Source organism: Petaurus breviceps, unplaced genomic scaffold (assembly GCF_028583685.1).
Source record: "Petaurus breviceps papuanus isolate PSGF00001 unplaced genomic scaffold, PetGlider_PUasm1.0 189, whole genome shotgun sequence".
Classification (NCBI taxonomy): Eukaryota; Metazoa; Chordata; class Mammalia; order Diprotodontia; family Petauridae; genus Petaurus; species Petaurus breviceps.
Window position 1 is genome coordinate 2,730,754 of NW_027185809.1, and position 12,736 is coordinate 2,743,489.

The 12,736-nt window shown below is 36.2% G+C and overlaps 1 long non-coding RNA gene across 1 annotated transcript in view; it reads left to right on the forward strand.

Moving 5' to 3' along the window:
- Positions 1 to 12,736, forward strand: part of LOC138163976 (uncharacterized) — a 52,264-nt gene that overhangs the window by 26,741 nt on the left and 12,787 nt on the right. The window contains exon 2 of the long non-coding RNA XR_011168967.1: positions 7,981 to 8,131. This is a non-coding gene — a long non-coding RNA (uncharacterized lncRNA). The remainder of the gene's footprint in view (positions 1 to 7,980; positions 8,132 to 12,736) is intronic.

Sequence of the window (12,736 nt, forward strand, 5' to 3'; positions counted from 1 at the left end):
TTCTTCCTTGTTTCTCCAATTTGTTTATCATTTGACCTTTTATATCTAGCTCATGTATTCATTTGGAACCTAGTTGTGTTTTTCTTTCAGAATTTCTTCATAGATCTTTTGGAGTCATTCTCATCTTCTGACTTTGTGTCTCAGGTGTCCTTGTCACCATAATCGCTGTCTATAGTAGAATATATAAATATAAAATATAAAAAATATAAATATAAAAAAAATATAAATAGAATCTATAGTTCTTTTTTGCTTTCTCATTCTCTCAGCTTTCTTTTGCGAATTTATGTTGCGTGTCATTGCCAGGCTCTTTTTAGTTCTGGAGGGAAAGTCTGGTCTGTGCTTAGTTTTGTTTTGTATTCTTTGGGGTGTTGATAATCTATCATCTATGGTGTCTTTAAGCATAATATAATTTCTCTTCCTTTCTCTTTTAATTAGGTCTATATATAATATATAATTTAACAATGTAATTATATATTATACAATTTAATTATACACAATATTGTATCGAACTTTCAGAAGTTTCTTGGCTTCGCTAATGAAATGTTTCCCTTCCTTATATTATTATCTGAAAGGCTACAGGGAAGACAAGCAAGAGGATGTATTATGAAGGGAATGTTTTGGGGTCCCTTGACCTCTCTAGGTATATTCCCCTGTCCTCTACAATTATCTGCAAAGGTCACCAGGCAGATAGCAAGAGGGCATGTATTCTTTTTTGTTTATGCCTCCTGATATGGTCCTAGAATAATACCCTAATAAGTAACTAACCTTAAGCAAGGGTAAATAGTAAATAGGATTAATGGAGGCTCTTTCCACATTATTTGCATTCCTTTGATGTAGGATCTTTCCGGTATCTACATTCTCCTGGGGAGGGGAGGCATAAAAACTCTGTGAGCTCCTTGCATCTTTGGCTCTGTATGAAATGGTCCTGTAATAAACAGACTATTGATTACACCCCCATCTCATTATTGTCACTGTTCCCTAGCCCACCAACTGTGCTGGCCACAGTACGACATTTATAAACTAGATTGTACATAAAATTATGCAGATAATTATATGTACAATCTCTAGTTTTTAAAATATATAATGTATGTAACAATTAGATTATGTAATTTATATATAATCTCAATTTTTCTAAACGTTATATAATTTAAGTATGTTATATACTTAATTTCTTACATATATATGTATATGCATATAAAATCTCTAATTTTTCTAAAGTTCTATTTAGATCCTTAACTTCTTCCTTGCTCATCTTTTGGTTAGATTTGTTTAGGTCTGAAAAATATAAATTATGCATACATATGTAGACAAATATCACTCATTGTTTTTTCGGATTTCTTAGCTTTTAGGTACCTTCCACATCATACTTTGCTTTAAATGAACCTTTGGCTTCTTGGTTGTGGCAACATGTATGGGTTGACATCAAAAGGAGACAGAGACATTCTATCTCCTTTCTGAGGATCCACTTGCATTCCATTACATATTTCACATGTTTCTATTTCCATCATAAATTTCTGTAATGATTTCTTAAAGGTTTGAAAATTCATTTTTTTTCACTAGTCCAGATGGTATTGTCTCTACAAAGAAAAAGACAAAAATCATGTAAAATATTATCCCTCTACAATACAGGAAATATATATTAAACTGTTGTAATATGCAAGGCCTAGGCTAGGCCCTGGTGGCAGAAAGATAAAAATCATAGCACTCTTGCCCTCAATATTAGGGGGAAAAATCAAACAGATCATAAATGAACTACCAAAAAAAAAAAAGTTCCGGTGCAAGATGAATTTACAATTGAATTTAATCAAACATGCAAAGAAAAATAAATTTTGATAGTACATTAGCTGTTTATAATAATGAGGAAAAGAAGGCTCCCTTCCAAATTCTTTCTATGATACAAATACAGCATAGGCTTTATACCCAAACCAGGGAGAGATAGCAGAGAAAGGAAATTATAGATCAATAACCCTAATGAATGTTTGCAAAATTTTAAAATAATTTTAAAGCCACAACAAGATAATAAAAAGATTTTATACTATTATCAGGTTGAATTTATACCAGGAATTGGGCTTTTCAGTATTTCTTACTTCTCATATCCAATCTATTGCCAAGGCCTGTTGATTTTACATTTGCAACATCTCTTGAATGTATCCCCTTCTCTCCTCTGACAATGCCCCTACCCTAGTACAGACCCTTATCTCCTCACAGCTGGATTATTGCAATATCCTATGCATCTTCCATTCAGCCACTAAAATTATTTTCCTAAAACACAGATCTGATCATGTCACCTCCCCTACTCAGTAATTCTAATGGCTTCCTACTGCCTACGGCATAAAAAGCAAAATGCTCTATTTGACAGTAAAAGCCCTTCACAACCTGGTTCCCTCCCACCTTTCCAGTCTTCTTATCTTCTCTGAAACTTATAGAAGCTTCCTCAATTCCTATTAATTCTCATGCCTTCTCTCTGTTAATTATTTCCTTGATTTGTGCAATTAAAAAATTATGTAGGATTTCATAATGTGTAAGTGCCAGGAGAGGCTACTAATGCAGATATTGAAACAGAAAGAAATAATAGATAAAGATTCCTTCTTTCTGGGGAAAATCTTTAGTGTAGACTAAACCAGCTTTATTTTTATCAAAGAATGCCTTCTCGATCCTTCCTCTCAGTGGAGGAAAAACTACGGCAGGCCATAAAACTTTGCAAAATAGTAACTTTTTTTTGGTTTGAGAGAATGCATCTGGGACTTGCAAATTAAGTCCTGTTCTTGTGCATCACTCAGAAAATCCCAGAGCATTGAAAGAAATCAGCAGGACAGTACTTTGTTATCATTCAGTCATCTTCATGACCCTATGGTCATGCATACCAGGTCCTTTTGTTCTCCCATATCTCCCAAAGTCTATTTAAGCTCATGGTTATTGCTTCTATGACACTATCTATCCATCTCATCCTCTGCCAGCCCCTTCTCCTTTTGCCTTCAGTCTTTCCCAACATCAGCCTCTTTTCCAATGAGTCCTGTATTCTCATTATATGGTCAAAACATTTAAACTTCAGCTTCAGTATTTGATCTTCCAGTGAATAGCCTGAATTAAATTCTTTTTGTAATGACTGATTTGATCTCCTTGTTCTCCAAGGGACTTTGAAAAATCTTGTCCAGCACTATAATTGGAAAGCATTGATTCTGTGGTGCTCGGCTCACAAACATAGATTACTACTGGAAAAACCATAGCTTTGATATACATACCTTTTTTGGCAAGGTGATGTCTGCTTTTTAGCATTCTGTCCAAATTTGCCATAGCTTTCCTTCCAAGGAGCAAACATCGTTCAATGTCATGGCTGTAGTCACTGTTTGCAGTAGTCTTTGAGCCCAAGAATATAAAATCTAACATCGCTTCCATTTCTTCTCCCGCTATTTGCCGGGAAGTAATGTAACCAAACACCATGATCTTACGTTGTTTTTTTTTTTAATAGTAAGCTTCAAGCCAGCTTTGACACTCTCCTCTTTCATGCTCATCAAAAGATTTCTTAATTCTTCACTTTCTGCCATCAGACACCAGATACATTCTGGTATCATCTGTATATGTCTGACATTGTCGATATTCCTCTGGGCAACCTTAGTTCTGGATTTTGATTAATCCAGTTTGGCATTTTGCATGATGTACATTGCATATAAGTTAAACAAATAAGGTCACAATATGCAACCTTGTGTTCCTTTCACAATCTTGAACCAATCATTTCGATATTTGCTTCTAACTTTTGCTTCTTGACCCACATACAAATGATTTAGGAGACAGATAAGGTGGTCTGATACTCCCATCTCTTTGAGGACTTGACACAATTTGTCATAATCCACACAGTCAAAGGCTTTAGTGTAGTCAATGAAGCAAAATTAGATTTTTTTTTTCTGGAACTCCTTTGTTTTCTCTATAATCCAGTGAAAGTTTGGTCTCTAGATCCTTCTTCTTTGAAAACTAACCTGCACTTAATTCTTGGTTCACAAATTGCTGAAGCCTGCCTTACAGAATCTTCCGTATAACTTTGCTGACATGTGAGATTAGGACATTGTTTGGTAGTTTGAACATTCTTTGGCATTGCCCTTTAGGATTGGGAAATAAATCAACCTTTTCCAATCCAGAGGCTACTGTTGAGTTTTCCAAATTTGCCGGCATATTGAGTATAGCCCTTTAACAGCATCATCATTTAGAATTTTAAATTGTTCAGCTGACATTCTGTCACCTTCACTAGCCTTATCATTAGCAAGGCTTCCTAAGGCTGCCTTGACTTCCCTCTCCAGGATGTCTGTCTCTAAGTCAGTAAGCACACCACCACGGTTATCAGTGATGGTGATAGATCTTTCTTATATAGTTCTTCTATTCTTGCCATTTTTGTATTGAATGTTCCCTTGATATTTCCAATTTTCCTGAAGAGGTCTCTTGTCTTTCCCATACTATTCTTTTTTAAATTTCTTTGCATTGCTAATTTAAGAAAACCTTATCTGTCTTGCTATTCTCTGGAATTCTACGTTCCTTTAAATATACCTTTCCCTTTTTCCTTTCCATTTTCCTTTCCGTCTTTCCTCAGTTATTTATAAAGCCTCAGCAGAGCCATTTTACTTTCTTCTCTTCTTTTTCTTTGGGATGTTTTTTTGTTGTTTTCTCCTGCACAATATTGCAAATCTCTATCCATAGTTCTTCAGATACTCTATCTACCAGATATAATCCTTTAAATTTTTTCATCACTTCCTCTACATATACATAAGAGATGTTATTTAGGTCATACCTATATGATCTGATGGCTTCCCTGCTTCAATATAACTCTAATTTTTACAATAAGAAGTTCATGATTTGAACCAATCATCTCTAGGTCTCGTTCTAACTGACTGTATAGAATTTCTCCTCCCTTGGTTGCCACGTATAAAATCAATCTGATTTCATTATTGATCATCTAGTGATGTCCATATGTAGAGTCTCTTTTGGGGTCATTGAAAAAGATGTTGAGGGCCAACTGTAAGTTAGGCAGGTAGAAGCAGCCAGCTCCTTGCAGCTGCTACCAGGCCCGCAGGATGCTGGCTTACCACTCTGTATAATATGCGAAGAGCAGAGTGCCCTGAATTCTTGCTCATCCTGTGCGTGAACACTAGATAAAGAAAGGACATGATAGCCTTCAAGGTCTGCCTGGCGTTTTAGGAATATTACGACTGATAGTTACCTTCTTTGTCTCTTTGCTCTACAAAAATCTTGTTTAGAGAATCAATAAACGGAGCTCTATCCTGAACTGCCCACCTGACCCGGTTCATCTCATGCTTCTGCTCACATTTGATGCTGGCATCAAGTGGTCCCTGTCAAAAAGAGCGTTTGCTATGACCAACAAGTTATCTTGACAAAATTCTACTATTCTCTGCTTTGCTTCATTTTGTAGTACAAGGTCAAATTTGCATGTTAATCTAATTATCTTTGGTTTGCCTACTTAATCATTCCAATCTCCTATAATGAATGTGACATCTTTTTGTTTTTTAAATGTTATTTCTAGAAGGTGTTGTAGGTCTTCATAGAACTGATCAACTTTGGCATCTTTGGCATCATGTTTGGAACATAGACTTGTATTACTGTGGTGTTGAATGGTTTGCCTTGGATGGAATAGATAGTCTGTCATCTTTGAGATTGCACCCCAGTATTGCTTTTCTTGTCCTTGTATTAACTTTGAGGGCTACTCCATTTCTTCTAAGGGATTCTTGCCCATAGTAGTATATGTAGTGATTACCTGAATTAAATTCACCCATTCCCCAAAGCAGAGCAGCGGAAACAAGAAAGGAACACAGAGTGTCAGGAGGTCAGCAGGAAATGAAAGTGGGGAGGGAGAATCTACTATAGGGAAAACAGTGACAGGGCCAGCCACACCCAGGGCTAAGAGTAACATCAGTTATAGGAGCAATGTTACATCATAGAAATCTTGACAGAACATTAACCAGGGAAGCTCAGATGAAGGGACAGTCCCAGTGTGGCTAGGCTAGAACAACCTGGATCCCCCTAATTCCTCTAGGAACTAAACAGTGCTGAGCATGGGGTGACAATAGGGGCTTGATCTGTCTGTTTCTGCCTCTCTCTCTCTTTCTCTTTTTCTATATTGATATAGATATATACACATATATAATATGCAAAACAACTTATCGTTCATCAGTAGTTTCTGGAAGAAAGGAGGTTGTTATTTTGCCAGAGAATTAGCTGTAAAATGTGTTCTTTGTACAACCACAACATTTAAATGCCTATCTATCTTCATTGAAGTTGTAGCTTGTTGCAGATTTAAAATTAGGATCACATCTTTTAAAATGGTAAAATGATTAATAAAATGAATTATTTACAAATCAATGTTCCCCAGGACTCTTTACAATGATTAATATCTTTCTTGTCTGGTGATTACCAGACTTTTTAGATTTAAGATCAGCATAAATTTCATATGAATAAATGGCAAAAAAAAATATCACAGACTGAGAGCCCTTTAAACTTGGTGGCATAGTGTAATTGATAGTGCACTGAAATGAGTTAGAAAGGCCTCAGTTCAGATCCTGCCTCAGATACTTGCCATCTGTGTGACTCTTGACAAGTCATTTAACCTCTAGGAGGTAGGTACTATGATAATCTCGATTATAGAAGTGGAAGTAGGGCTGTTATGAGGATGAAATGAAATAATATAAGCAAAGAGCTTTGTCATACTTAAAGTGCTATATAAGGGTTAGCCCCCATTATAATTCATATTATGGTGCTAAGCTGAACCATGCTTTTCAACTTTTGCAAGAAATCTTGAGACTTTCTCAAGAAAGGCAGAACAAGGTAGTAGAAAGAATGTGAGAATGGGTGAGATGTGTGCTCAAATCATACAACTTAAGGGACCTTGGCAGAGTCCTCCTCATCTCTTGGGCTCCCTGTTTTCTCATCTGTAACTTAAGAAAGTTGGACTTGCCAGTACCTTCTGCTGTTGATATTCTGTGATCTTATATAGGCATATGCCTCTGTGAACTCAATTCAAACTTCATTCTAAGTCATTAACAGAGACTGTTTCTATGACATTTACACTTTACTAAGTATTTAAAGTTGTTTTTACTAGTCATTCTCATTCTTCTCTGTTTGTTTGTTATCAACCTGATTTGTCCTTACAGGGCTGAAATTAATATGAGTTACAAGAATAAGGTAAGTCAAAGAAATCTTGACAGGAACATTAACTAGAAAAGCTCAGGTGGAAGGTCTAGAAAGCAGCCTGGATCCCCCTAATTCCCTATAAACTAATCAATGCTGAGCATGGGGTGCTAAGAGAAGCTTTAAAAATATCTCTGACTCTCTGCCTCTGTCTCTCTCTTTATCTCTCTGTTTCTCTATCTGTCTCTCTGTCTCAGTCTGTCTTTCCACCTGCCTGTCTCTGTCTCCCTCTTTTTCTAATCTCCCTTTTCCCTGTTTCTCTCCCCCTCTCCTCTTTCAACATAGAAACAGTATGATGATCCCAGTGTAATTTAGGATTGCAGAGCTCATGGGCATATTGGGACCAGGGGCTGCTTAGACCTTCCTTGGTATCCTCAGGGCTTAATGTAGCAACTGGCACATAGTAGGTTCTTAATAAAAGCTTATTCACTGACTTCCCTGCCTGATTTCAGTTGACCAGATGTATTAACTTAGTGCTTGAGTGCTTTGAGGATGACATAACCTCTCACTGCTCCTGATAAGGATATCCTTATTGACCACTGGATAGGAATTGTTGATGACTCAGTGGATATTTTTAAAAGATTGACCCACCTTTAGCTGCCTCTTTCTTTTTCCCGCATGGGGATCATAACAAGAACTTTCAAGACCCTTCCCGTGAGGGACAGCAGCTCACCCAGCTGCCATGTGGCAATGGATACATAAAGTTAAAGTCTTAGTCCTGCCTAGGCAAGCTTGATCTGGGATTTCACAGCCCCAGCTGACTTTTGCGGGGTTTTTTGTTTCTTTTCTCAGTATGGGTGACCAGACATCAATCTTGAGATGGAAGCTTCCAATCTGGAGGTGAACTTGTGAGTTCAAGAGGTTTGAATTTACTGTGTCCATTAGTTGAAGCTGACTAGAGGGAAAGTTTCTGCATCAGAAAGATGACCTCTGACAAGAAAAGGTATCCACGCCCAAGTCCTGACCAGCCAATAGAGAAGGACTTTAAGGGGATGTTCTGGTTGCCTATGATTCCTTTTGGCCCTTCTGTACTTTTCCATGCATTTAAAAATGCATTGACGATCTTCTTTTCTGTTTTTGGCATCCCAAATCTGAAAGGTGATTTTATTCCATCGCTCCCACATTTGCCAACCCAAACTGTGGGAAAAAAAGGAAAAAGAAAATCAAAACCCTCATAACAAATATGCAGTCAAACAAAATAAGTTCCTACATTTTCCATGCCCAAAATCATATGTATAATTCTGCATTTTCAAGTCCATCATCTCCCTGTCTGCATATGGGTAGCATCTTTCATCATTGTTACCATAGACCGTGGATCATGGTTAGTGTAGCATTGATCAGAGTATTGAAGTCTTTCAAAGTTATTTGCCTTTCCAATGCTGCTGCTATTGCGTAAGCTGTTCTCTTGGTTTTGCTCCCTTCATTCGGCATCAGTTCATACAGCTCTTCCTAGGTTTTTCTGAAGCTTTCTGTTTTGTCTTTTTTTACTATGCAATAATACTCAATTACATCCATGCATCATAGTTTGTTCAGTCATTCTCCAGCTGATAAAGGTCATATTAGTTTCCAGATTTCTCCCAGTGCAATGGGTGGTTGTGAACAATTTGTTCTAACAGACCATGAAGGCAGAGAAAGCAGGTTTTGTGGAATACTTAGAACTTAGACATCAAAGACACCAATGTCATCACCTGCATCCCAGGACATTGCCAGTCATTTTGACTTTTGTCTTGGCATTTTTACCTACCTCCAAGTCCTGGGCGATGGGCAAGAGTACTGCTCACCTCCTGGAGTGAGGAAGAAGCAAGAAAAGGTACCCTAAAATTGTCTGCTCCAAACTTGACCCTAGCCCCTTTCCCACTCCAGGAGGTGAGCAGTACAGGCCTTTAAAAAGGCTGCTCACAAACCCAGGGGGATGACAAATCCAACGCTGCTTCAGTTCAGTGAGATGACCCTATTACTTGGGCTGCTCATGTATTGTGACCACAGCTCCATGCTTCATCACTTACCCAGGGCTTGGAGGTATGTAAAAATGGCAAAATGGTGTGGGTGATGGTTTTTTTTTTGTTTTTTGTCTTTATTAATTTGTTTACTTTTAGTTTACAAGATTAATTACCACAATTCTTTGAGTTTCAAACTTTTCCTCCCTCCCTCCTCCCCCCCCCCCCAACCATGATGGCATACAATCAAGAATAGTATCTGCAAATACTTTCACATTAGGCATTAGTCAGCTTATAAAGAAGAATTGTAATAGATGGAATGAAGAATGGGAAAAAGGAAACAAAACCAAACACAAGAATGAAAAAGGGCAGGTAGTTTGCTTCAATCTGGGTTCAATCCCAGTTCTTTCTCTGGATGTAAACATCTTACTCCATCATGAGTCTTTTGGGGTTGACTTTTGTCTCTGGATTACTGAGAAGAGTCCAGTTTATCAAAGTTGGTCATCACACATATGTTGTGTCTGTAATGGTGTACAGATTCCTCCTGGTTCTACTCTTCTAGCTCAGCATCAGTTCATATTAGCCTCTCCAAGTAAATATGAAATTGATCTGCTCCTCATTTCTTATTGCACAATACTATTCCATAACATGCATATACTACAACTGGTTCAGCCATTCCCCAATTGATGGGCACCCCTTTAATTTCCAATTCTTTGCCACCATAAAAAGAGCTGCTATAAATATTTTTGTACATATGGGTCTTCCTCCCACTTCTATGATCTCTTTGGGATACAACTCTAGGAGTGGTATTGCTGGGCCAAAGGGTATGAAATTATTTATATCCCTTTGGGCATAATTCAAGATTGCTTTCCAGAATGGTTGGATCAGTTCACAACTCCACCAGCAATGCATTAGTGTTCCAATTTGTCCACATCCTCTCCAGCATTTGTCATTTTCCTGTTTTGTCATCTTAGCAAATCTTACTGGTGAGATGTGGCACCTCAGGGTTGTTTTGATTTGCATTTCTTCATGTGCTTATACGTATCTTTAATTTCTTTCTCTGAAAACAGCCTGTTCATATCCTTTGACCATTTATCAATTGGGGAATGACTTGTATTCTTATAGATTTGGCTCAATTCTCTGTATATTTTAGAAATGAGTCCTTTATCAGAGACATAGGTTGTAAAGATTCTTTCCCAATTTCCCACCTCCCTCTTAATCTTGGTTACATTGGCTTTGTTTGTACAGAAACTTTTCAATTTAATGTAATCAAAATTATCCATTTTGCATTTTATAATGCTCTCTAATTCTTGTTATAAAGTCTTTCCCTCTCCACAAATCTGACAGGTAAACTATATTGTTTTCTGAGATTGCTTACAGTATCAACCTTAATACCTAGATCATGCACCCATTTAGACTTGATTTTGGTATATGGTGTTAGATAATGATCTATGCCCAGTTTCTGCCATACGATATTCCAGTTTTCCCAGCAATTTTTGTCAGATAGTGAGTTCTTATCCCAAAAACTAGGGTCTTGGGGTTTATCAAACAATAGATTACTATAGTCATTGTATGCTGAATCTCATGTGCCTAATCTATTCCATTGATCCTCTACTGTATTCCTCAGCCAGTACCAAGTAGTTTTGAGGACTGCTGCTTTATAATACAGATTGAAATCTGGTATAGCTAGTCCACCTTCCCTAGCATTTCTTTTCATTAATTCCCTTGATATTCTAGACTTTTTGTTCTTCCAAATGAATTTTGTTACTATTTTTTCTAGCTCTATAAAGTAGTTTTTTGGTAAATTGATTGTTATGGCACTAAATACATAATTTAATTTAGGTAAAATTGTCATTTTTATTATATTAACTAGATCCAGCCATGAGCAAATGATATTTTTCCAATTAGTTAGATCTAACTTTATTTGTGTTGAAAAGTGTTTTGTAGTTGTGATCATATAGGTCCTGGGTTTGTTTTGGCAGGTGGATTCCCAAATATTTTATAAAGTCTACAGTAACTTTAAATGGGATTTCTTTTTTCTATCTCTTGCTGTTGAATTTCATTGGAAATATATAGGAATGCCACGGATTTATGTGGATTTATTTTATATCCGGCAACTTTGCCAAATTTATTTATTGTCTCAAGTAATTTTTTACTTGATTCTCTAAGTATATCATGATATCATCTGCAAAGAGTGATAGCTTGGTCTCTTCTTTGCCTAATTTGATTCCTTTGATTTCTTTTTCTTCTCTAATTTCTACTGCTAACATTTCTAGTGCCAGATTGAATAAGAGGGGTGATAGTAGACACCCTTGTTTCACCCCGGATCTTATTGGAAATGCTTCTAGCTTATCCCCATTACGTATAATATTTGCTGATGGTATTAAATAGATGCAACCTATTATTTTAAGGAAGGCTCCATTTATTCTTATACTTTCTTGTGTTTTTAATGGGAATGGATGTTATATTTTGTCAAAAGCCTTTTCTGCATCTATTGAGATAATCATGTGGTTTCTGCTAGTTTTTTTGTTGATATGATCAATTATACTGATGGTTTTCCTAATATTAAAACATCCTTGCATTCCTGGAATAAATTCTGCCTGATCAAAGTGTATTATTCTTGAGATAAGTTGCTGTAGTCTTTTTGCTAATATTTTATTTAAAATTTTTGCATCTATATTCATGAGAGAAATTGGTCTATAACTTTGTTTCTCTGTTTCATCTCTTCCTGATTTAGGTATCAGTACCATATTTGTGTCATAGAAAGAATTTTCCCAAATAGTTTGTAGAGTATTGGAATCAATTGTTCTTTAAACGTTTGATAGAATTGACTAGTAAATCCATCTCACCCTGGAGATTTTTTCCTAGGGAGTTGACTGATGGTTTGTTCAATTTCTTTTTCTGAGATGGGGTTATTTAAGTAATTTACTTCCTTTTCAGTAATCTGGGCAACTTGTATTTTTGTAAATATTCATCCATTTCCCTAAGATTGTCAAATTTATGTGCATACAATTGGGAAAAATAATTCCTAATTATTGTTTTCATTTCCTCTTCGTTGGAAGTAGATTCACCTTTTTCATTTTTGATACTCATGATTTGGTTTTCTTATTTCTTTATTTTATCATATTGATAAGGGTCTATCAATTTTATTGGTTTTTTTCCCCTTAAAACCAGCTCTTAGTTTTATTTATTAATTCAACAGTTTTCTTAATTTCAATTTTATTAATCTCTCCTTTGGTTATCAATATTTCTAATTTAGTATTTAATTTGGGATTTTGAATTTGTTCTTTTTCTAGGTTTTTCAATTGCAGGCCCAATTCATTAACCTCCCTTTTCTCTAATTTAATCATGTATGCACTGAGGAATATAAAACTTCCCCTAAGAACTGCCTTTAATGCATCCCACAAATTTTGGTATGTTATCTCATTATTATCATTCTCTTGAATGAAATTACTAATTGCTTCTATAATTTCTTGTTTGACCCACTCATTCTTAGGATTAAATTGTTTAATTTCCAGTTAGTATTTAGTCTGTCTTTCCATGGCCCTTTGTTGCATATAATTTTTATTGCATCATGATCTGAGAAGGATGCATTTAATATTTCTGCCTTA